Source organism: Saccopteryx bilineata, chromosome 4 (assembly GCF_036850765.1).
Source record: "Saccopteryx bilineata isolate mSacBil1 chromosome 4, mSacBil1_pri_phased_curated, whole genome shotgun sequence".
In the NCBI taxonomy this organism is placed as follows: domain Eukaryota; kingdom Metazoa; phylum Chordata; class Mammalia; order Chiroptera; family Emballonuridae; genus Saccopteryx; species Saccopteryx bilineata.
Window position 1 is genome coordinate 73,294,929 of NC_089493.1, and position 24,411 is coordinate 73,319,339.

Consider the following 24,411-nt stretch of genomic DNA (forward strand, 5'->3'; position numbering starts at 1 on the left):
CTTAGTGCCTTCTTGTAGATAGCATGTTGCATAGATATTAAGTAGTTTTAGTAAAGCCAGCACCTATTAGAGTGATGTTGCATACATAAGCATTTCATTGAGGTCAAACAAGTCTCTTTAAGAAGAATCGTATTTTAGGATGACTCTTGGGAGCCATGCAACATTTGCTGTAAAAAAAAAAATGCATGCAGTAAGTTTTGGGATGCTTAGAAATAAAAGCGTTTTTAGTTTATGTTTATGATAATTTCATGGGAAAATAAAAAATATATATTGAGCAAACATTCTACAACTAATTAGGCCATTTACTCCTCAATCCATATTTCTCTAAATTCAAAGGGGAGAGGCTTCTGGCTCAGAGATTCTGACCTTACTGGCAACAGGAAGGGTCTGTCTCCCTCCAGGCTCAGCTAGGAAGCCTTTCTCAGACAGCCCTCTGGCTTCTTCCAGACTCAGTTCACTCCACAATCCTACAAACAGGCGACAAACTGCCAGGAACTAAGCCAGGATTCTTGGCCTCCAATTCTGCTTTGCGAGCCAGAGGGAAAGGAGGCCGCCTTCCGAGGCCAGCCAGCTAGAATGAAGTCTCCTCCTCCTCCTTTACCCTGCCAGACAGCCTGTGCACAGCCCTCCTGGCTTCCGGCTGTCCTGGCCAGCTGGGAAAGGAATGGCCTTTCCAGACCACTGTGGGCTCGCCAAGAAGCTTCCCCCTACACTCAAGAGCCAGAATTGGGAGATTACAAAGCTACTGTCACAAAATGGTGACTAATAGAGGTCTTAGGCGACTACGAGGGAAAGAAAGAGTTTATGGGTAAAAAAAAAAAAGTGGTGAATACTATTCATGGCTTTCCATAGTTTGCTGATAATCAGAGAAAACTGTTTCCTTTTAAAAGACTGCAGGTGGGCTGGAAGACATGTTTCTGAAATCTGTACAGAGCCACACTTCATTAGTTTTATTTTATGAGAAGCTTTCATTTTGAGTATTAACCCCAACTCTCTAATGGTTGAAAATTTTAAGTGAATACTTTATGAAGAGGTGTAAACATTGGTGCCAGATCTGTGGTCCATGCACAGACTTCCTGGGGACTCAGTGAGAAAGCAGCTAGAGACATTCACTCTTTCAGATCATATTTTCCAAGATTGGCTTTACTGTCTCTTGGCCCAGGAGCCGCACAGACACAGCAATAGAGCTCTCTCAAGTGGTGCTGACTCTGATTAGTCCTGGTTTTCTCAAGGGTCCACGGGGCTCCACAAGTCACAAGTCTTCTCCAGGGCCAGTTTGGGACCGCCAGCAAAGCTGCTTCTGCAGCAGCTGAGGGGAAGGGCCCAGTGCATAGCAGGTCCTGCAGAGCCGTGTTACCAGTGTGGGGCCACCATACCTTTCCATGGAGGACTGTCTGGATCCTCTTCACACTCTTGTTCCCATTCCCAAGACCACCAACACTATTAGTAAAGTATTTTTTTCTCAGGCTGAATCCCTTTCAGCTTGTACTGTCTGGTCCCTTTTTTTCTAGGAATGTCCTGTTATCTAATTCCATTTGCTTATAGTTTCTAAAGCTAGCTCCAACAAGGCTAAAATGTACTCTTGATCTCTTCCTCCAGAAAAATGGATCTCTATTTACCTTATGTCTACATAATTATCAACAACCAGGCAAGTAGTTCTTGACAGAAAAGCATATTTAACCCTAAAAGTGAGTCAACCTTCCAACTTAGACTGCAGAATTCAGTACTAGTCATCAAGCCAATGTTTTCCAGCAATAACAATGTTAAGATCAAAGGCCTGGCCAATTTGCTCACTGGATAGAGCATTGGCCCAGCATGCAGATGTCCTGGTTTTGATCCTCAGTCTGGGAACACAAGAGTAGCAACCATCTGCTTCTCTTCCCTCCCTCTTCCCCTTCTCTTTCTCTTCTACTCTTGCAGCCAGTGGCTCGACTGGTTCCAGTGTTGGCCCTGGGCACTGAGGCTTTAGCCTTAGGCACTGAGGATAGCTCATTTGATTCTAGCATTGGCCACAGGGGGGAGTTGCCAGGTGCATGCGGGAATCTACCTCACTATCTCCCCTCCTCTCACTTAAAAAAAAAGTTAAGATCCAGTCTTTAGCCAGCACTCTTTTACATATATATATGTCTCATTTATTGTCAACACAACTTTACTATATCAATGTTATTCATATTTTTGAGATGAGGAAGCTGGAACTCAGGAGAACTTAGTAACAAGATCAGTGACACACAGGTGTCTTTGGCCACAAAACTCTTTTGCTTCTACCATATCAAGGCATTTGCATTCTTCCAATATAATCCTGGCACTATTTTTGGATGCACTGGAATAGCATGGCTGGGAAGCAGGTAAGAGTATAACATCTTATTATTTCTTCCAACTTAACCTGTTTTAGATATTGAGTTTTCATAAAAGATTTCCTTGAAGATAAGAAAAGTAGGAACACAAAAACACTACACCATTTGTCCTCCTATTTCAGACTTAGGAAAAAATAAGAGCTAAGAAAGAAATAGATTGCTCACAAAAGTTAGGTGATCAGGGAACGTCCAGACACTCAGTAATATCAACCTTTTGTGTAGTGTACAGTATTTTCACCAATGAAATAAAAGTTGGTTTTGCATCTCATTTGCATAATCAAACAACTTTCTTTGACTTGTCATTTGTTTTTCTGATGTTCTTGTTTAATTTTAAAAAATCAAATGCTTCTTTTTTTTATTGCTTCATATTCATTTTGAAATATCCCCTAATTTTTGTGAACAGTATATATGACTGCTGAGGTAGGTATTGTCTAAGAATAAAATTTGTGTGGGATTCTGTAGCACATTAATTGATTACCAAGTTAATTTACTAGTTGATGATCCCATAAACTCCTGTGTGGCCCAAATTTTGTCTTATAGGCCAAATTATTAATTAATGAAAATTAGAATGATTTAGTTTTAGACTCTTTTAATATCTTTTCTGTTTGGAAGAAAATAACAAATTTCGCCTGTTCTTATGTTTTAGAAAGGATAAACTATTGATAATTAGGACTAATAAACTTAACAATGTCACTAATTAACTAAGTGACCTTGGGCAATACACGTTACCTTCTGGGCTAAAACATGGCAGTTTTTGAAAATGCCATCTATTTCTAACATTTTCTGATTTCTCAGTAAAATAAGGAACATTGAAAAAATACAGGATGTCAGAACCCATCCTAGTATCTATTTCATTGACACTTTGGTCCCTTTAAGAATGGATGATGTAATGACAAGATATGTGGTTTCAAAACCTAGTGGTCCTAAGTGGCTCCTCATTAGTCAAAATTGTCTTCTGGCTTCTTGTTGAACTCACTTAGCCTTGTTTTTCAAAGATAACATATAGATGCCTCTTGTTCTTTTTTCTTCTTTTTCTGTTTCCCTCCTTTCCCTTCCCTTCCCTTCCCTTCCCTTCCCTTCCCTTCCCTTCCTTTCCCTTCCCTTCCCTTCCCTTCCCTTCCCTTCCCTTCCCTTCCCTTCCCTTCCCTTCCCTTCCCTTCCCTTCCCTTCCCTTCCCTCCCCTCCCCTCCCCTCCCCTCCCCTCCCCTTCCCTTCCCTTCCCTTCCTTTTTCTTTTCTCTTCAATTCCTTTCCCTTCCCTTACCTTCTTTTCCTTTCCTATCTCTCCTTTTTCTTTTCCTTTTTTCCTTCATTTTACTCATTCTCTCTCTGTGACTTATGTGTGACCACCTGGTAGAACTCTGATATCCTGAGGTTGGTATACTTCAGGAGTTACCTCCTTTCTCCTTATTTACCAACCTCAGATGTTACTATCAGGGACTTTCCTTAGCAGCTATACCTAGCTTCCTCTTCAGAAAGGTATTCCCAGATAAACAACAAAATCAAAAGCAGCTTACCTTGGTCATCTAGCTCCTTCTATTAGGTCCAACCTAGTTTGGCTCAAAAATCAAGTATGTAATACAGGTCTGTCTACCAGGCTCCACTGCCTCTCTACTGCCTCCATGTTATGGTGAACCAGTCTTTTTATATATTTTTTAGGAGAATTAACCTTGCAGCTGCTACAGACACAGATAAAGTAGACATAAATACAAAGGGTCCTGTTCACCAGGACAGCCATCTTTATAACAGATTGCTTATGACATGAAGGTTGAAAATAACTAGAGAATTACTGAATGAGTTATAGCTTAAGCAAGGAGTATATCAGCACTTGATTCAAGAAATAAGAAAAAGTGACTTAGGAGAAAGAGAAAGCCTGAATCATAAAGTCTCATCTTTTTTTCAGGGAAGCAGAAAATTTAAAAATACTAGAAACTTGGAGGAACATTTATAGTGACTAATAGTCTTAAAACTGCACTGAGAGTCAGTAATCATTTTAACACCATTACTATGACAGTCTACTGGTGCTCACAGGGTCTTTAAAGATGGTCAGAGAGCGTGACATTCACTCAGTCACCTGATACCACTGTCACTACTCGAACAAAACTGTTTACCACCTTGACTCTTCTTCTTCAAGTATTCATGAGGCAAAACGGGCACATGTCCCAGTCAATTGACAGTCTTTCTTTGGTGTTTGGTTACCTCTACTCTTAATACTTGGTCAAAATCAGGAATATTTCCCTTTGTACACATCACAGAGCTTACCTTGCTTCATCAACTGCTTTCATGTCCATCATTTTGTATGGTTATTACAGTATATATATTTGGTTTCTGAAACAATACACTTCACATTGGTAAAATTTGGAGACATCTCCATAAGGCTTTTTCAGAATATGGCAAGCAGGAAACTGACCTAGATTGTTACTCAAATGATATGCTTGAAGCAGTGCTTCTATTACCATTATTCTCATCTTATTGTGTTTTTCTAACCTGGCAAAAAGGGTTTATAAATGATAATAAAACTTGAATTTTGATCTATACCAAATCAAGAATACAATCTGAAAAGTTAATCCAAGCTGACCACTTAGTTAAGCATGTCTAGTGCCAGCACAAGACAAAAATCCAGATTAGATGATGTATCATTCTTGAAGTAGAATGCATCTTCCAAGTTCAATTAAATAGAAGTATCTTTCCCTGTAGAAGAGACACTTTTGTGAAAGACCCATGCCTTACCGATAGGAGTCTTGGTCTTCTTTAGGATTCCAGGCTGTCAATCTGTAGTCAAGAAATCCAAGGTTTTGCATCCTACAGTAAACAGAAAAAAAAAGACAGGCAGTAAGAAAAAACACTGCCTACAAATTACTAAATAAAGCAAAAAATAAATTGGGATTAGATTCACAATCTCTATTTACCTAAGCATTCCAGGCCTTTGACAAAAAAGATTTCTCTACACAAAACCATGAGTGAGGCAACAGCACTTAGAACATTCCAAAGTGTGATTAGCAGATGGTGGAATTGCTTTCAAGAGGCTGGCACAGTATGAAGAAGATGAGGGCAGGGTCTCCCATTTGCCACAACAGCAAGAGATGACCGCTAGTTGACCTTATTGGCCAGAGGAACAGGTGCAGCAATGCAACAGAGCTGCAAGGACAGTTTCTTGATGCCATAGGATGACATATGCACCCAGACCATACAAAATCAACTCCATCCTGTTGAACTGTGTGCCTGGCGACCATTGGTATGAATTTCGTTATCTGCTTAACACCGTAGAACCCATAGAAAGTGGGCTGATGAGCACCGTCATTGGACTCATGATGAGTGGTCAACTGTCCTTTTCTCTGATGAGTGACAGTTCAGTCTGCAGCCTGACAATCATCATGTCTTGATTTGGTGTGAACAAGGAACATGGGAGAATTCACGTTTCATGTGAGAAAGGGACTCCTTTGGTGGTGGTGGAATCGTGGTGTGGGCTAGCATCAGAATTGGTGGTCGTGCCGACCTCCACGTCATCAGAAACGGATCACTGACTGCTGTCAGATATCAAGATGAGGTCCTGCACCCTATAGTGGTACCCTAAACTGGAGCAGTTGGAAACAATTTTTTTTCATGGATGATAATGCAAGGCCTGACTGTGTGCATCTCATCAACAACATGCTTCAGGAGGTAGGAATTGAATGCATGGACTGGCCTTCACACTTTCCAGACCTGAATCCTGTTGAACATGCTTGGGATGCACTGGGAAGACAGCTGGTAAACCGTCCAATGCCTCTCACAGCACTTAGAGCTGGAAGTTGCCCTGTAGCAAGAGTGGCAGAGGATCCCACAAGAACTGCTGGACAATCTGATCCTGTCCATGCCCCATCGCTGTCAGTGTGGTTTGGCAGTCTTGGGTGACCATACACCCTACTGACTGGTCAATGTGTGTCACTCTCGTCCAGTCTGACATGCTTCTATTCATCCCCACCAATATGTTACTTGCTACTCAATTATGATAATTGAGTTTGCATCTCATTTGTATAATCAAACAACTTTCTTTGACTTGTTTGCTTTTCTGATGTTCTTGTTTAATAAAAAAAAATCAAAAGTTTCTTTTTTTTATCACTTCATATTTATTTTGAAATATTCCCTAATTTTTGTGAGCAGTAACAAGGTAACAAGGCTGTGTTAGGCAAAACAAGGCACATAATGATGTTATTTTCTTCTCAATAATTTTAATGAATTTAAGGGAAAAGTCTTATATTGGTTAAAGTGTGTCTCTAATCCTTGCTAATGTTTTAACTAATTGAGGTCTTGGAAGACCACAAGATTTAGCTATAATTTATTAATCAGATATGTTTCCATTTATTTATACTTATATATCTTATATTTATCACAAGCTATAGGAATTTTCATTTACCTACTTAGAAAGCAAGTATTCCCCTTTAAAATAGTTTTAACTTTAGAATGTGTCACTTTAAAGAAAGTCTTAAGTAAATGATGGTTCTTTTGATATACCAATGTAGAAAAATCATGAAGGTAATAATAGACTATATTTGTATAATTCTATTTATATAAATAAGAGAAGTAAGTATACATGGGAGTTTGGAAACTACATTAAGTCAGCCAAGTATTTTTACATGAACGTTATCGCCAATGTCTAGCACAATACTTGGTTTAACAGTACTTTATGAATACTTGTGAATGTATAACTGAAGGGGCTTAACTGTCTTAAGAAAATTTTTCAGGAAGAATAATAGCAGAACACTAAAGACCATTCTGATGTATCTACATCCTTTATTCTTGAAAAAAAAAAAAAAACACCTTACAGCAATAGTTTCCAAAGTCTCTGGGTACAGACAGTGGCATTTGAAGGCTGGGGATCTTCCTGAGGTTTAGACAGTAAGAGAGGCTTTGCTGTAGAAAATTTAAAAACAATTGTATATATGCTAAAAGTTGATCTTCTTTTTATCATCACCACACATAGATAATTCTCAACTTCGTCAATGATAAAATACACTCCACTAGGCAGATAGCTTCCACTGTCCCCAACCTGGTACATCATGGGTTCAGAAAAGATGCACTAGCTACCTAAACTAAGTAAGAAGTTACACTGATAAGAACTTTGACAGTCATAGACTTTCTCTACCCAGAAATCTCAAGACTTCAAGAGTTAATGGAAAAGAAATTCTAGGGGAACTTGTCTACTGAGAACATTCTGAAGGATAACAGGTGGGGTGGAGTAGGAGGGGTTTGTTCTGGGAATCATCCTGAAGAGATTTCCATTGTGCCAGTCACTGGATACACTGAAAATGAATAAAGCCCAGAGGCACGACTGGCTGAGTGTCTACCAGCCGTGAGATAATTTCATGTGTGCCATTGAAATCGTGGATATTGGATATTGGTAACTGGTCTGTGCTTTCTTGATATCATTGCTTTAGAAGATAACCGAAGAAAAGTTTTGCTTTAATGCCTGCAGTCTATCAACTGAGAATAATAGAAAATAAGGGCTTGTGATCAGTATGTGGACTTAGGAAGAGTTTTGGAGCAGCTGCTCTTGATAAACTCCCTCTTTGCACTAAAAGTGTAGCTCATAACCCAGCTCACTTCGCATCTAGTGTAACCCCTTCCAGGGTCATCATCTTGGCTGACAGTAGATCTTGCTGACTTGCCTACTTTTAAGATACCAAAAATCATTCATTTAAACTATGACCTTGGATCTGAGGATTTTTGCTTTTCACAGCCCGTTTCCTGGCTGAAGTAGTACTCAGAGTTTGCGCCACTGTCTCCACACCATCTGATTCCCTGTTCAATCACAATAATTGAAGCAGTCTCTACACTAATGCTGACAACTCAAGCCAAATTTGCTGTCACGAGAGAACTCCAATAACACTGGGGAACAAATTTTTTTTTTCATTTTCTGTTGTATGAGGTTTTAGAACTGTTTCTATATATTTCTGCATCATTGATTCCAAATCTGAAATCCATTTTTTGGTGCATGCTCTAGTTTTTATGCAATTTTAATTTCTTTTTGTAACAGTTAATGGCATGCATTGGTTTTTAAATTGGAGTTAAAGGGCAAGGACTCTTGGACTGAACATAACAACAGGCAATTAATGTTTTACAAGCATCACTTTTACATAATTGTAGTTGTTTTTAAATTATTATTAAAAAATTATTATCTGATAAAAACACCCTTTTAGGCCCTGGCCGGTTGGCTCAGTGGTAGAGCGTCGGCCTGGCGTGCAGAAGTCCCGGGTTCAATTTCCGGCCAGGGCACACAGGAGAAGCGCCCATCTGCTTCTCCACCCCTCCCCCTCTCCTTCCTCTCTGTCTCTCTCTTCCCCTCCTGCAGCCGAGGCTCCACTGGAGCAAAGATGGCCCGGGCGCTGGGGATGGCTCCTTAGCCTCTGCTCCAGGCGCTAGAGTGGCTCTGGTGGCAACATGAGTGATGCCCCCCCCTGAGGGGCAGAGCATCACCCCCTGGTGGGCGTGCCAGGTGGATCCCGGTCGGGCGCAATAGGGAGTCTGTCTGACTGTCTCTCCCCGTTTCTGGCTTCAGAAAAATACAGAAAAAAACAAAACAAAACAAAAAAAACCACCCTTTTATTTTGTTTTAAGATTGAATCATGGCTTCTTCGAGTAGGTGTAAATGTAAGAATAGTCCTGACACCTTCTGTTGTATACGTGGCTGTTACACACTTCAATGTCAAAGGAACAATATTTCATCATTTGTGACACATGCATATATTGCCTATTTTCAAGTTCCCCTTGGCGATCAAGATAAGAACTGGACTCCTAATATTATGTGTCATAATTGTGAGGAAATGCTTTGTGACTTGACAAAAGGAAAATGCAAAGGAATGCCTTTTGGTATTCCCATGGTTTGGCGTGAACCTAAGGACCACAGCAGTGACTGTTATTTCTGTCTGATCCATACAAAGGGCATCAGCAAGAAAAAAATGGCATATGATCACATATCCTAATATTTCTTTAGCAATACAACCTATACCACACTCTGAGACACTCCTGGTTCCAGTTTTCAATGGTTTTATTTTTTCTAAGAACGAAGAAAGTGAACATGGTGATCAAGTGTATTTTGATAAGATGCATGAGGAAATGGTTATAGAATCTGAAGGGTCTTCTTCAGATTAACCCCTCAGCAGTTTAGCCAACCCGAATTAAATGACTTAGTAAGAGATTTGGGCCTATCAAAGAAAGCAGCTGAGTTATTAGCCTCCAGGCTTCAAGAAAAGAATGTACCTTACCCGGTCAGCTAAAGTATCCCATTTCAGGAAGCGTGAACAAATTTTTGTGGACTTTTTTCCAAAGACAAACACTTTGTTTACTGTCATGATATCAGTAGTCTTCTCAGCCAGCTAGGTGTTACCACTTACAGTCCAATAGAATGGCAGCTATTTCTTGACAGTTCTAAACAGAGTCTAAAATGTGTTCGCCTACATAATGGTAATGTTTATGCAGCGGTTCCAATTGGTTATTCAACTCATCTGCGAGAAGATTATAATGCCATAAAAATTGTCCTCGACTTTCTGAAGTATGAGGAGCATAACTGGATCATTTGTGTGGATCTTAAAATGGTAACTTTCCTGCTAAGACAACAGAGAGATTTCACAAAGTATCCTTGCTTTCTGCGTTTGTGGGACAGCCGAGCTTGGGAGAAACACTGGACACAGAAGGAGTGGCCAATACATGAATCTCTGGAAGTAGGGATGCAAAATATTATGAATGAACCTGTAGTTAATTGAGACAGGATCATTTCCCCCCACTTCACATCAAACTTGGCTTAATGAAGCAGTTTGTTCAGGCTTTAAATAGAGAAAGTGAATGCTTTCAACATATTATTTCTGCTTTTCCTGCCTTGTCTTTTAAGAAGATAAAAACAGGTGTATTCATTTGATGGATCTCAAATTTGAACCCTCATACATGACGAAGAATTTGCCGGGAAGATGAATAAGGAGGAGAAAGTAGCATGCAATCTTTTGTGGCAGTTACAAAGAACTTCCTTGGCAACAAAAAAAAGCATAAAACTATGAACTTCTGGTTCAAAGGATGCTGTTGGCTTTCCACGACATTGGATGTAACATGAGCATTAAGATTCACTTCCTGAACAGTCACCTTGATAAGTTTCCCGAAAATCTTAGAGCTGTTAGTGATGAGTAGACTAATGCTGGAACATCAAACGAGATTGTCCTCAACAAGTACACAAACACAAGAGCTAGGAATGCAATTTTTTGCCTGAATGGAATTTAAATAAGTTTTGTGCAAATTTTATGATTAAAATAAGTGTTTTAATATGTTTTATTTCAAAATTGTAGACAAATTCTGATGCAATCATATCTTTTAGTGTATTAGTGTATTTACTGCATTATATAAATTATTATATTTTCACAAAGATGATGCCCAAGAAGACATTCTACTTCATTATGTTAAACTAAATGTTGAAAATTTTACAATAAGATGAAAACCTAAAATCTTGAATTGCAGAAAAACTGTAGCTTATAGAGAAAAACTAATGTCAGATTTGAGATCAGCACACTCGAATTAGGTAAAAACAAGTGTTTTTGTGGATGCAACAAATATTTTGTTCCCCAGTGTAATGGACATCACTCGTGGTGCTGACCAATTTTTCAACCATAAAGAAACATAGATATGAAAAAAAAAATGTATACGGGGTGGGCCTAAGTAAGTTTACAATTGATTTTATAAAAGTAATACAAATAAAAAAATGCAATCATAAATAAATAAACAGAATACAAGAATAAACTGTTTTGTGTATTCACAAATGTAAACCTACTTTTGCCCACCCCTGTATGTATACATTCATACACACGCACATATACAGGTATAGCTACATATATATACATATGCAGTACCACATATAATCTTAATTAGAAAGAAGGTTGAAGTCAGTGATTTCCTTGACTGTACTCTATATACAACAAGAAGATATCAGGTCTAGCAGTGACAAACAGTGGCCTGAGCCCATTATCTATATAACATGTAGGAGCCAAGCACTGTTACACAACTGTCTCACCTGAACCTCGGAACGTCACTGTCAATGTTACAGCTGCCTGTAGAAGCAAACAAACTTTTTCCAGATCACATAGCTCGTAGAGAAAGGGATTCAAACTTTTCTCTGTGCCTGCTGCTCTGCCAGGAACATCTATTAAGTGGCACCAGTGCTGCCAGGTTAGGCCCTACAGACACTCATAATGTTAAAGAATTACATAAGTTTGGTTTTTTCTTAGTATGCTGTCAGGGAAAGAAAAGAGACGACGTCTCGATCAAAATGCCATAATATGATGGAGGTACAGAAACCATCCCAGTCTAATTTCTCAGATATCTAGATCAACTCTTACAAGTTTTTTTCCCCCTAATTCAATAGTCTTTTTAAAATTCTTCCATCCTTTTCTCTACTTCTAAATATATCATACTATACATATTTAGCTAACATTGTCGAGTTATTTTTTCCCCACAAAATTTTCTAGCCTTTTTGTATTTTCAGCCTTCAAATGTTTGATGAGAACACACTGGGTATAAGGCTTTATGTCAATCTCCCCTTCTCTAGGTTGCACTTCCTTGAAAGTATCAGCAGAAATACCAATATGTTTATATCATAATTATTTTAATTCACTTGGTCCCAACCAGACTTGGAGTGTGTCAATCCAGAATAATTTCAGGGTTAAGAGATGATTATTAGTCCATGAAACACAAGTTACAATAAATGCTTCAAACTTGGCACACCACTGCTGAAATGATCCCAACTTTGAATCAGGGAGGGCACAAGGCCTTTATGTTGATGTGAAAATGTTACAATTTTCTAAGTCCTTAGGTTCTCATTTATAAAACAAGTATCAAAATTCTTATCTTCATTTTTTTTCTCTGTGCAAATATAAACATTTCCACATCTAAAAAGCATTTTAAAAAAGAATGTTAAAAAAGCATGTTTTCCCCTGGAGAAAACCGCTAGGTAAATATTATTATAGAATTGGCAAGCTCCTTCCTTTGGTTTACAACATGAAGTCAGGGACCTTTCGCCTTCATAGGTTATGAAAGAGTTTAAGCACAACTGGAATGTTGCAAAGCAACTCTCTAGGAGATGAGAATTTTAAATGGCATGTGGACAATTATTTACGCATATGAATGTTCAAAGGCCTATGTTTAGGGGGTTATTATTAATAACCAGATAATTAACAGTGGTCAAAGTTGAAATTAGAAGCCAAGTTTAAGTGATTGTAATTTTATGAGAGACATTTCCATTTTTCTTGTATAATAAAAATCCAGATACTCGTCAAAGCATTTTTACTAACTGGTTAATGTACGTAAAGCACTGTAGGTACAGAGAGAAGGAGGTCTTGTATTTATTGAGCACCTGCCATATTCTAGGTCCTGTGCAAGGTACTTTTACTGCATGCTTGTGAGTTGTGGTGGTGGGGTGCAGATGAGAAGAGAAATTTTAAGAGAAAGAGAGAAATGGAAAATTCTAGCTTGAGTCTCAGCTCTAGGTATCACTGAAATTCATACGTATTTGGCAAAATTGTGAACTATTTGCCCGAGAAACTTAAGAACCTCTTAATAAGGTACCACTTCACATAAACCCACAGGGATCATGACAGAGCCTCATTTACCAGCAGGGTAGGGCACACTATGGAAATGTAATCTTGATTTATGTTCTGACCAAATTGTGCATGAACTCATATATTTGGTACTCTTCAACTAAAGAAGTATTTAAATTAAATAGGAGAGAGAGAGAAGGGAGGTGTTCTATTTTAGCTAGAGGGCAGGGTGGTTTGTGCACATGGAAGATTACAAAGAATACAACACAACATCAGCACCTTAAGAGCTTGAGTAAACCATCCACGTCACAGTGATGGCAGCACACAGCCTACCGTGGCAGCATGCCAGCAGCTCCTCAGACCAGTAAGCTCAGAATAGAAAACACCAGACCTTGCTGTAGAATACCCTGCTGGCAGATCTGGGGGCATCAGGAAACTTGATCCTTCGCATGCACCTGGACGCTGTCATCGTGGTTTGGCAAGAAGCACAGAAGATAGGTGTCATCACCAAAGGCATATAATAAAGCAGAATATGGAGGGAAAGGCTGATGTCATATGCCATTTGAATGAATTTCTTAATGAGTACATATGAGACATGTCTAGGGCCTGGATGCTTCAGGGGCTGAATTTATTATAAAAGCAGTGAGTGATCTATCCAGAGAAATACTTTTAACCATTTCTGTGACCTTAAAATCCTTGTTTTAAATGGAATATATATATATATATAACAGCCATGATAATGAAAGGTCATTGTCTTCATCTTACTGATGACGATCTATAACTCAAAAAATTGAAATCTCTTGTTAGGGTCACTGTATAGGTTGAACGGTGGCCCCTAAAATATACATCCATGCCCTGACCCCTGGAACCTGTGAATATTACTGTATAGCATGAAAGCTGTGGTTAAGTTAAGGGTCTGGAGAGGAGGAGTTTATTCTGGATTATTCAGGTGGGCCCTATATGTACTCACATGTCTCCTTATAAGAGAGAGGTGAAGGGGTTTGGGACAGACACACAGATGAAAAGACATACAGAAGAGGAAGAGTAATGTGACCACAGAGCTCATGATTAGACTGATTTGGCTACAAGCCTGAAATCACCAGAAGCTGGAAGAAGTGAGAGACAGATTCCCCCTGAAGCTTTCAGAGGAGTGAGGCTTTGCCCAAACCTTGTTTTCAGACTTTTGTGTGTGTGTGTGTGTGTGGCAGAGAGAGTCAGAGAGAGGGACAGATAGGGACAGACAGACAAGAAGGGAGAGATGAGAAACATTAATTCTTCGTTGTGGTTCCTTAGTTGTTTATTGATTGATTTCTCATATGTGCCTTGACCATGGGCCTTCAGCAGACCGAGTAACCCCTTGCTCGAGCCAGCGACCTTGGGTCCAAGCTGGTGAGCCTTGCTCAAACCAGATGAGCCCACGCTCAAGCTGGCGACTTCGGGGTCTTGAACCGGGTCCTTTGTGTCCCAGTCCGATGCTCTATCCACTGCGCCACCACCGCCTGGTCAGGCTGTTTTCAGACTTCTGTCTCTGACTATAAGTTTCTGTTTTAGGCTTCCCAGTCCGTGATCATTTGTTTCAGCAGCCATCGGAAACTAACACAGTCACACGGTTCACTAGTGAGAGGAGAAGACATGTTTCAGATTTAAGTTTGTCTGACTTTAAAAACCTGTCTCTTTGAGCCCCTCTGGGATGGCTCTGGGATGCCATCAATACATGCTGTGGCCATACAGCTCTTGGGCTTTGAAAGATACCTACATTTTACTTTGGTTAACATTCCTTTCTATTTAAAAATGTACTAACAACTATTGGATTTGCTAAGATTTAAATAAGATGTACATGCAGTAAGGGCTTTAGGAGATGACTCAAGAGAACTTGTTCTGAGCAGAGATGGTTAGGAAAGAGTTTATAAAAAAGAAGATTTTGAATTGTGAGGGAAGAGATGCATGTAATTGGATAATTATGAAGCACCAGGTATAACATTTTGAAACCTGGGAAGAACAGCTTGAGCAATATATCAAGGGGGAAATTACAAGCGCCATGCAGAGTACACTGTGTAACCCAGTTTGCAATGGAAAATCTCATACAAAAATGAAAAACTAATTAGATTTAGTTCCTGGTTGTTTCTGTTATTGCGATGGTGGGTTGTTACTATTTCTTCTGGAATCTGAGCTATTCTTATTTACTTACTGAAGATCCTTTTCTTAAAAAAAAAAAGTCCTCCCCACATCCAAATTTACTAATGAATTGGTCTTGTAGCTCCATCTCTTTGTGGTCAGGCATTTTCTTTCTGTCCACATGTCTCTTTCAATGCCACCTGTTTTGCTAAGGGATTATATGAATTACAAGCCAGATCAGCAACATACAAGGCCAAGTTCTTGAAGGACAGGTTTTAGCTTTACTTTTACCCTTTCCTCTCTCCACTAAAGGTGAATTAAGTAATCTTTATAAGAGATAAAATTACCTGCATTCTTGTCTAACTTTAATAATATAAAAGAGAAGAGCTCTTACCTACTCATTGTGAATGAGTAATTGCAATTTGTTATGGATCACAGACACAGGATAAAAACAATCACAACAAGCCACCACAACCAATGTGGTTTTCATTTTATCTGAGGACCCAAAGAACTTGGTAGTCTTAATTCTAGTTCATTACAGCCAAGGATCTAATCTCCGATGGCAGAGAAGCAAGAAGTATATTTATGTCTATGATAGCAACAGTGCAGCTCCAGATCAATACTCAGAGCCACTGTTGGAAGAGATTCAGTATTCACAAAATGTCTTTATACTCCCCACTTGAAAACAGTGGCTGAAGTGGGGCTAGGGGTGGTGATAGTGCAACATTCATCCTCTAGAATCACTGGTCAAGCAACCTCTGTATTGTTTTCTTGCTATGGAAGGCACAATGTTGGAGTCTGCAATGAATAAAAAAGATTTAAAGTGTCATCTCTGCCTTAAAAATCTAATTGGAAGATGAGACATAATGTTTGAAACTTTAAACAATAGCCCCAAGTCATCAAAAAAAAAAAAAAAAAAAAAAAAAAAAGAACCCCAAGTAAGAGTATAAGACAATGAAAATGGCACAAGACAAAACATTTAATTATCAATAATTGCAACAGAATGTCAGAGAAATGAAGAGAATACATCATATTGAACTGGTCTGGAAAAACTTCATGACAGTACCAAGATTTGAAATGAATCATGCTGGATGGATGTAAAAGACCAAAAAGGAAAAAAAAAATCAATATCTAGGAATCACTAACTGGTGCCTTTCAATACACTCTGGTACTGCACAAGGACTCTCTTGCTCCTGTGGCAGGATCAAATTGGTGCATATAGACTTGAGCAAATAAACATCTATAACCTTTTTTTTTCTAACATGACATAAATGTGAGCATGCAAACAGAAACACATACATCTCTCACATATTTTACAATTTTGTTCTGCCTGTGGAAGTTCTAATCTTATGGTTTTACCCTTTTGGGATTATTTTGTGTGACTAAGGCTGCAAAGACCTTACATTAACATGCAAGGACCAGATTTTCCATTCCAAATAGAATGACTCAGCCAAGGACAGAAAGTAATTAAATTTCCAAGAAACCTTTTGCTAACATTCTGTACATCTCACTCTATCAATGGAATTTACTTAGAGGAGTTACAAAAATAATAATAATTATTATTATTATTGTTACTAGTATGCCATTCATAATATTGCCATATAATTATCAAATTTGACAGACAAACTCAGGTTCTTGTTCTACCATATTCAATTTAACCACACATTCAACAAATATTATAGAATGCCCGCTTTACACTAAGTGGTGTTTCAGGCACTGCAGATATACTGGTGAGGGGTGGGGAGGTACAAGGCCTGTGTGTTCAAAGAGTTTATATTTATGTGTGTGTATGTGCACATGTGTGTGCACGTTTGTGTGTGCAGGGAGAAACAGACAATAAACAAGTAGTCCAATGAATACGGGTAATACAGATTGTGAGGTATCCGCTATGTGGAAATAATTATGGTGTGATGAGATGGTGAGTGACTACAGAGAGGAGTGGCAATGGGAGTACAGTAATTTGAGATGGTGTGGTCACCAGAGGCCTCTCTGAGATCATCACAGTCTAGCTAAGAATTGAATGAAGGCAGGGATGTGAAGACCAAGGGGAGAATGGTTCAGGCCGACAGAAAAGCAAAAAAGCCCGCAGATGAAAAGAAGTTTGTTCATTGTGTAAGAAGGCCAGTAGGGCTGGAGCAGAATGAGACAACAGTGGCTGGAAAGAGGCAGGAAGAGAAAATAGACAGGATTTAGACCAGAGGGGGCCCTGTGGGCCATGGTAAAGACCAGCATGCTTGCTCAGGGCAAATATTAATAGTAATTTCATAAGATCAAGGCAAATTTGGTTGAATCAGTTTCTAGATCATTGTGTTTCCTACACTATGTTGAGATAATTATTGGTATCAATCATTTTAAAGAGTTATTTGCAACATTTACTAAAAATATAATTTTACCCAAATTGGGATTTGCTTTGTACACAGTTTGATAATCCTATTTCGGTTTAAATAAAAATTAAGGAAATGCTGAAATACATTGCAATGCTCCCCATTCCCGTTCACAATATTATTTACAAAAATGTTTGGAAAACAAAGGGAAAAAGAGCACACAATCACATAACATTAACAAATTCCCTATTTTCAGTGTCTTTGCTCCTTCTTACATTCTGTTCTGAAGCATAGAAAACCATGATGTAGTTCTAATCATTGAAGATATACGATTTTCCTTCAGTGCTTTCAAAGCACATTAAGAGCAGGGTACTTATTATTTTCTAAGTCTTGGTCATTGGCAAGAATATTTCTCAGCGATTCTAAATAAGCCTGGCTAACTGGGCTTCATTGATCACTGCTTACAACAATTTTCCCCTCTCGTTGACTCAAATCTTCACTTCTTATCAAAATTGTCCTTTCAGGGTAAAAAAGGACTTGAGACAGAAGTAATTTCTGATAAGCAGTAATGAGTCTGGCTCCTTCCTACTAGGCTCCCTGGGTATAAAAATTAGATTCTAAGTAATTTCTAGATAATTTCTGAGAATTCTCAGGAGGAAAATTTCTCCTCTTCATTGAGTGGCATGTGGTTGCAAATGAGAAAGACACAGCTTTGGGGAAGCTTAATTAGAAGACTTTAACCTCACCTAACTATGTCTCACCAAACCTAGAAAATAGACATTTTTCTTAGTCTCTGTAAAATTTTAACTCTCTGACTTGCGGATTTGAATAGGGATCGAGAGAGCTTAAAAGGTCAATAGAAGAGTTAGTGGAATTGATTTTTAGGTATGGATTTTATGTCATAAATTCATGTGTTATTTTGGAAATTGAAGTAAAAGGACCAAATACAGTATATTCTTCACTACTGCACATTTTCCCTTAGCTAGTTATCTCTGGTATTGCCATGGAGATGAAATGCTTTTTAACAGAATTTAATATAGTTTTCACCAGAAATTGTTTTTATGATCTAGTATCGGTTTAAGTGGAAGGCTGTAGGGAAAAAAAGGAAGAAAATAAAATCTATCATTTGTTTAGCAGGTTCTTTTTTACAAGTTTTAAAATTTAAGTGTTTTCCCCTGCAGCTATCACAGGTATCTTAAATTTAGTACAGTCAGTACAGAATTCTTGATCCCCACGCTCATTATCCCATCTGTTAATATGTGGTCTTTCCCAGTTTAGTAAATTACCATGTACTCTCTGTCAAATCAAGCTAGATACTTTTTGATTCTCCAGTCTCAGACCATCTTTCAACTGCATCTATATCCAATCCATCTCAACTCCTACTGACTCAATCTACCAAATATATCATAAGGCTGCAATCAAAGAGTTTTCAATCAAAACTGTGTTTTCATCTGGAGCTTTAATTGGAAAGAATCTGATTCCAAGCTTATTTAGATTGTTGGTACAGTTCATTCCCCTGAAGGTGTTTGACAGAGGGGCCTGGTTATTTGCTGGCTATAGGCTAAAGCAGGGGTTGGGAACCTATAGCTCATGAGCCAGATGTGGCTCTTTTGATGGCTGCATCTGGCTCACAGACAAATCTTTAATAAAAAAATAATAACATTAAAAATATAAACGTTAAAAATATAAACGTTAAAAACATTCTCATGTATTACAATCCATTCATTTCCTACCACTCATGTTCATGGTTGTGGGTGGCTGGAGCCAATCACAGCTGTCCTGGACAACACTAAATTTTTATTGGATAATGAGTAACGTACACAGGTCGTTGTATGGCTCTCACAGAATTACATTTTAAAATATGTAGCGTTCATGGCACTCTCAGCCAAAAAGATTCCCGACCCCTGGGCTAAAGGCTTCTCTCAGGTCATAGTGGCTATCCAAAATTCCTAGAAGTTATCTATATGTTCTTGGCATGTGGGCTTCTCCAACAAAGCTACTTACTCCATTGAGCCTATGACAAGAATTTCTGACTCAAGTTGGCTACAACTGAGTTTTGCATAAGGTACATTATGATGGTATTTGCAGCCCATCAACTTTGCCATATAACATAACCTAATTACAGGAGTGACATCCCATCACCTTTACTATATTTTAAGTGGTTAGAAACAAGTGACAGGATCCATACACACTCAAAGGGAAGGGATTACACAAAAGTTTGAACACAAGAAGAGGGGAATCACTGGGAGTTACTTCAGGGTCTGCCTGTCATATTTTAATGGATATTCTTCATTATAGTTTTTTTATTTTAAAATTGTTTTTGATTCATATCCTTATTATTTCCTTTCTTTTGCTTACATTGGTTTAAATTGTTTTTTATCTCCCTTGGCTGCTTTGGGTAGAGGATTAGGCCATTAATTTGAGATCATTCTTAATCACTGTTACAGTAGCATTCTACATATTTTTATTTGTTATGTTTTTATTTTCATGTAGTTTAACTAGGTGAAATTGGTTGATAGTGTAGTCTTTTATACCCTTATTTAATGTATATATTTTTTTATTTATTGAGAAAAGGTTGTTGAAATCTGCAACTACAATTGTGGTTTTCTCAAATTCTCCTTTTACGTATATCAAATTTTGCTTTATGCACCTGGAGCTCTGTTTTTAAGTCCAGAAATGGTATTTAGGACTACATTCACTTGATGAATTGACCTCTTCATCATTATAAAATGATACTCTTTTTTTCCTGGTCATATTCTTTTTTTCTGCTATCAACATAGCTACTCAGCTTTCTTTCAATTGGTGTTATCATGGCATAATTTTTTATGTCATGTTAGTTTTAATTAGTTTATGTTTTCATATTTTAAGTAGGTTTCTTATAGGCAATATGTCTTAGGTATTGCTTTTTTATTAAGTTTGACAAACTATCATTTTTAATATGCCTTTTAAACTATTAAATTTCAGTATAATTATTGATCATTATATTTAAATCTACCATGCTGTTCTATGTTTTATATATATCCCATGTCTTTTTCATTTACCCTTCTTCCTTTATTATGGACTGAATGTGTTCAAATTCATATATTGAAGCCTTGACCTACAATGTTATGGCATTTTGAAATGGTGCCTTTGAGAAGTAATTAGAATTACATTAAGTCATGAGGATGAGGTCCTCGTGATGAAGTCTTGTAAGAAGAGGAAAAGAGAAAAATTTCCTTCCCTCTATCTATATGCACATACCAAAAAAAAGGCTTGTGAGGACATAGAAAGAATGTGATCATCCTTAAGACAGAAAGAGAGCTCTCAGCAGGAAATAAATGGGCTAGCACATTGATTTTGGAATTCCTGGCCTCGAAATTGTAAGAAATAAATTTTTATTGTTTTTTTCCTGCTTGGCTTTTGACTAACTGAATATATTATAAAATTATTCTATATTATATTCTTTATTGGTTTATTAGTTATACCTCTTTTTATAGTGGCTGCTTTGTATTTACAGTATATACATATTTAAAATGTTATGTAACTTCAAGGGTTATCATGCTACTTTCTATAGCAGGGGTCAGGATCCTTTTTGGCTGAGAGAGCCATGAACACCACATATTTTAAAATGTAATTCCGTGAGAGCCATATAATATGTTTAACAATAAATACAAGTAAATGTGTGCATTTTATGTAAGACCAACACTTTTAAAGTACAAGTCAATGAATTCTTTTTAATAATGTTGTTATGCTGTTGCTAACCAATGATGAATAAAATAATTTTTACCATTAATGCGGCTTCTGGTGCTGCATGGTTTTGCTGATGGCTTTGTAATCTGGTTGATACGTGGTGAGGTTAAGCTTCATGCAGGCGTTGAGAATTCCATCTGTTAAATGTGATCATAGGTTGGTCTTAACGTTCTTTAGATGTGAGAAAGACTGCTCACATGCATATGTAGAGCCAAACATTGTCAGTACAGCAATAGTCACATGCTGCAGTGTGTGGTATGTGATGGGAGGAGCGTTCTAAGTTTTGACAATCAGCTGATCTGCGGGTTGAAGTTTTTTCATTTCTCCCCACTTGTGTTTGCTCGCCACTCTGCTTGCTGTCATGCAAGTCTTTTGAAATCTTCACTCAGTGACTTAAATTTATTGACTCACATGTCTGAGACCTTCAGGTCAGCAGTTTGTAGCTCAAAATCTCTGATGGAGACACTGGGGATGTAACTCAGGTTGGCGCTGTCCACTGCACACTCGTGTGGATGGGTGATGAACTTAAAAAGATGAGTGTGCTCACGAAATTCTCCAAAGCATGCTTTGAATGATTGCAGGAGATTAGATGTGAAGCTTGCTAGTTGATGGCGATCAAGATGTTGAGCAGGGTCACTTGCTGTGCATGCATCTTTAAACTCTCCCAGTTTTTAAAAGTGACCTGTTTCAATGTCGGTGATGAAGAGTTCCAGCTTGTTTTCTAATGCAAACACTGCTTGTTAAAGGGAGAAGACTGTATTTCCAATGCCTTGCATTTTCACACTGAGCTGGTTCAGATGTTCAGTCATGCCCATGAGATAGAATTTCAGGAGCCACTCAATGTTAGCTAACTCAGGATGCTCGACATTTTTCATTTCAAGAAAAGTCCAGATTTCGCTCAGACAAGCCGCAAAATGGCTGAGCACCTTCCCTCTTGGCAACCAATGCACATTGCTGTGCAGAAGCAGACCTGGGTAATTATTCCCAACTTCATTCAGCAGTGTTTTAAACTGGCGATCATTTATAGCTCGGGCAACAATAAAGTTGACCACCTGAATGACCAGCGACATCACCTCACCAAGCTGCTCACCACTAATCTGAGCACAAATTACCTCCTGATGTAGATGCAGTGAAAACTTAGGATGGGTCTCTTTTCATGTTCATAAAGAAGCACTACGAATCCTCTGTTTTTCCCTGCTATGCACAGAGCACCATCAGTACACACCGAAATAAGTTTATCCATCGGTAGATGTTTTTTCTTTAGCGAACTCAGTGAAAGACTTGAATAAATCCTCCCCTCTGTTGTCTCTTTCATAGGCAAAACAGCAAGACTTTCCTTACATAGTGTGTCACTGACAGCATACTTTGCAATTACGCTGAACTGGGATAAATGGCTTATATCTGTTGACTCATCCAAAACTAGAGAAAAGAGTGGTGCTGCATTTATGTCCTTCACTTGTGTGGCCTCAATTTGATTTGCCATCATGATGGTACGATCGTGAACAGTTCTTGTTGACAGAGGCATGTCTTTTATTCATTTGATTATCTTGTCTTTATCTGAAAAGTCATCAAAAAGTTCATTGGCAACATCAAGCATGAATGTTTTGGCATACTACCCATCTGTGAATGGCTTTCCATTTCTCACAATTGCTAAAGCACCAGCAAAGCTAGCCAAATTCCAGTCATCTTGTTGTGTCCAAACATGAAGTTACTGCTGACTAGCTTGCACTCTGCACAGTAGCTCTTGACATGCTTTCTTCCTGCTGTCCCCTGCTGTATATTTTGATGCAAATGCACTATGGCGTGTATCAACGTGCCACTTTATATTTGTCCGTTTCATTGATGCAATTTTATCATTGCATATTAGACACACTGAAGAATCTGCTCTCTCCACAAAGGCAAATTCCTCTGTCCATTCCTGCTGAAAAGTACGATATTCCTCATCTTTTTTTCTTTTAGTCATCTTCTTCATCAAAAGGGTTTCTGCAATTAGCTAGCTGACTACTTGATTAAAAGGGGGGAAGTTTACTTCCTAACCTCACAATAATCCATGTATGTTATGCATTATCCAATAAAAATTTGGTGTTGTCCCGGAGGACAACTGTGATTGGCTCTAGCCACCTGCAACCATGAACATGAGCGGTAGGAAATGAATGGATTGCAATACATGAGAATGTTTTATATTTTTAATGTTATTATTTTTTTATTAAAGATTTGTCTGTGAGCTAGATGCAGCCATCAGAAGTGCCACATCTGGCTCGCGAGCCATAGGTTCTGACTTCTGTTGTATAGTGTATAAGAAAATTGCAATAGTATACATCTATTTCTCCTCTCCTAATCTTTTTCTGTTTTTGTCATGTATTTTAATACTACATATATGCTAAAACCCCTCAATATGTCAGTATTATTGCTTTAAATAATCAATTATATTTTGAAGAGATTTTCAAAATAAGAAAAAGTATTATAACAATATGCTTAATGTTTACCATTTCCAGTACTTTTCATTTCTTTGTGTAGACTTAGATTTCAGTTTCTGTCTGTATGAAAAAGTCTTTATTTTGTATTTTATTTTTGAAAAATAATACTGCTGGGTCTGATGCTAAGTTGAAAATTTTGCTCTTTCAGTATTTAAAGGTGTTGCTCCCTGTCTTCTGGTTTGCATTGTTTAAAATGAAAGCTTGCAGTCATTTTTATCTTTTCATCAGTATAGGCTGTGTTATTTTTTTTCTTTTGGCTACTTAAAAAATTTTTTTACTACTGGTTTTGGAAATTTTGTTTTGAGATGTACCATGATGTAGTTTTCTTTATGTTCTTTTGCCTTAAATTAATTTTTTTGACCTTTGGATTTATATTTTTAATCAAATTTGTAAATTTTTCATTCTTTATTTTTTCAAATATTTTACCACACCTCTTTGTTTTTTAAGAACTATAATATCAAATACAATAGCTGCTTGAAAATTTTGCATACCACTACTCATATCTAATAATGCTGACTACAAGACAGAAAAAGTACTCAGAGACAAAAATGGTCATTTCATAATGATTAAGGGGAAGCTGAATCAAGAAGACATAACAATCCTTAATATATATGCACCAAACCAAAGAGCACCAAAATATATAAGACACCTACTTATTGACCTTAAAACAAAAACTAACAAAAATACAATCATACTTGGAGACCTCAATACACCGCTGACGGCTCTAGATCGGTCATCCAAACAGAGAATCAATAAAGATATAGTGGTCTTAAACGAAATACTAGAACACCTGGATATGATAGACATCTACAGGACACTTCATCCCAAAGCGACAGAGTACACATTTTTCTCTAGTGTACATG

General features: G+C 37.9%; 1 protein-coding gene across 1 annotated transcript in view; it reads right to left on the bottom strand.

Annotated features, from left to right (window-relative positions):
- Positions 1 to 24,411, bottom strand: part of SEMA6D (semaphorin 6D) — a 452,494-nt gene that overhangs the window by 348,541 nt on the left and 79,542 nt on the right. Inside the window, exon 2 of the mRNA XM_066276515.1 lies at positions 5,084 to 5,155. The gene's annotated coding sequence lies outside the window, so the exon portion shown is untranslated. The remainder of the gene's footprint in view (positions 1 to 5,083; positions 5,156 to 24,411) is intronic.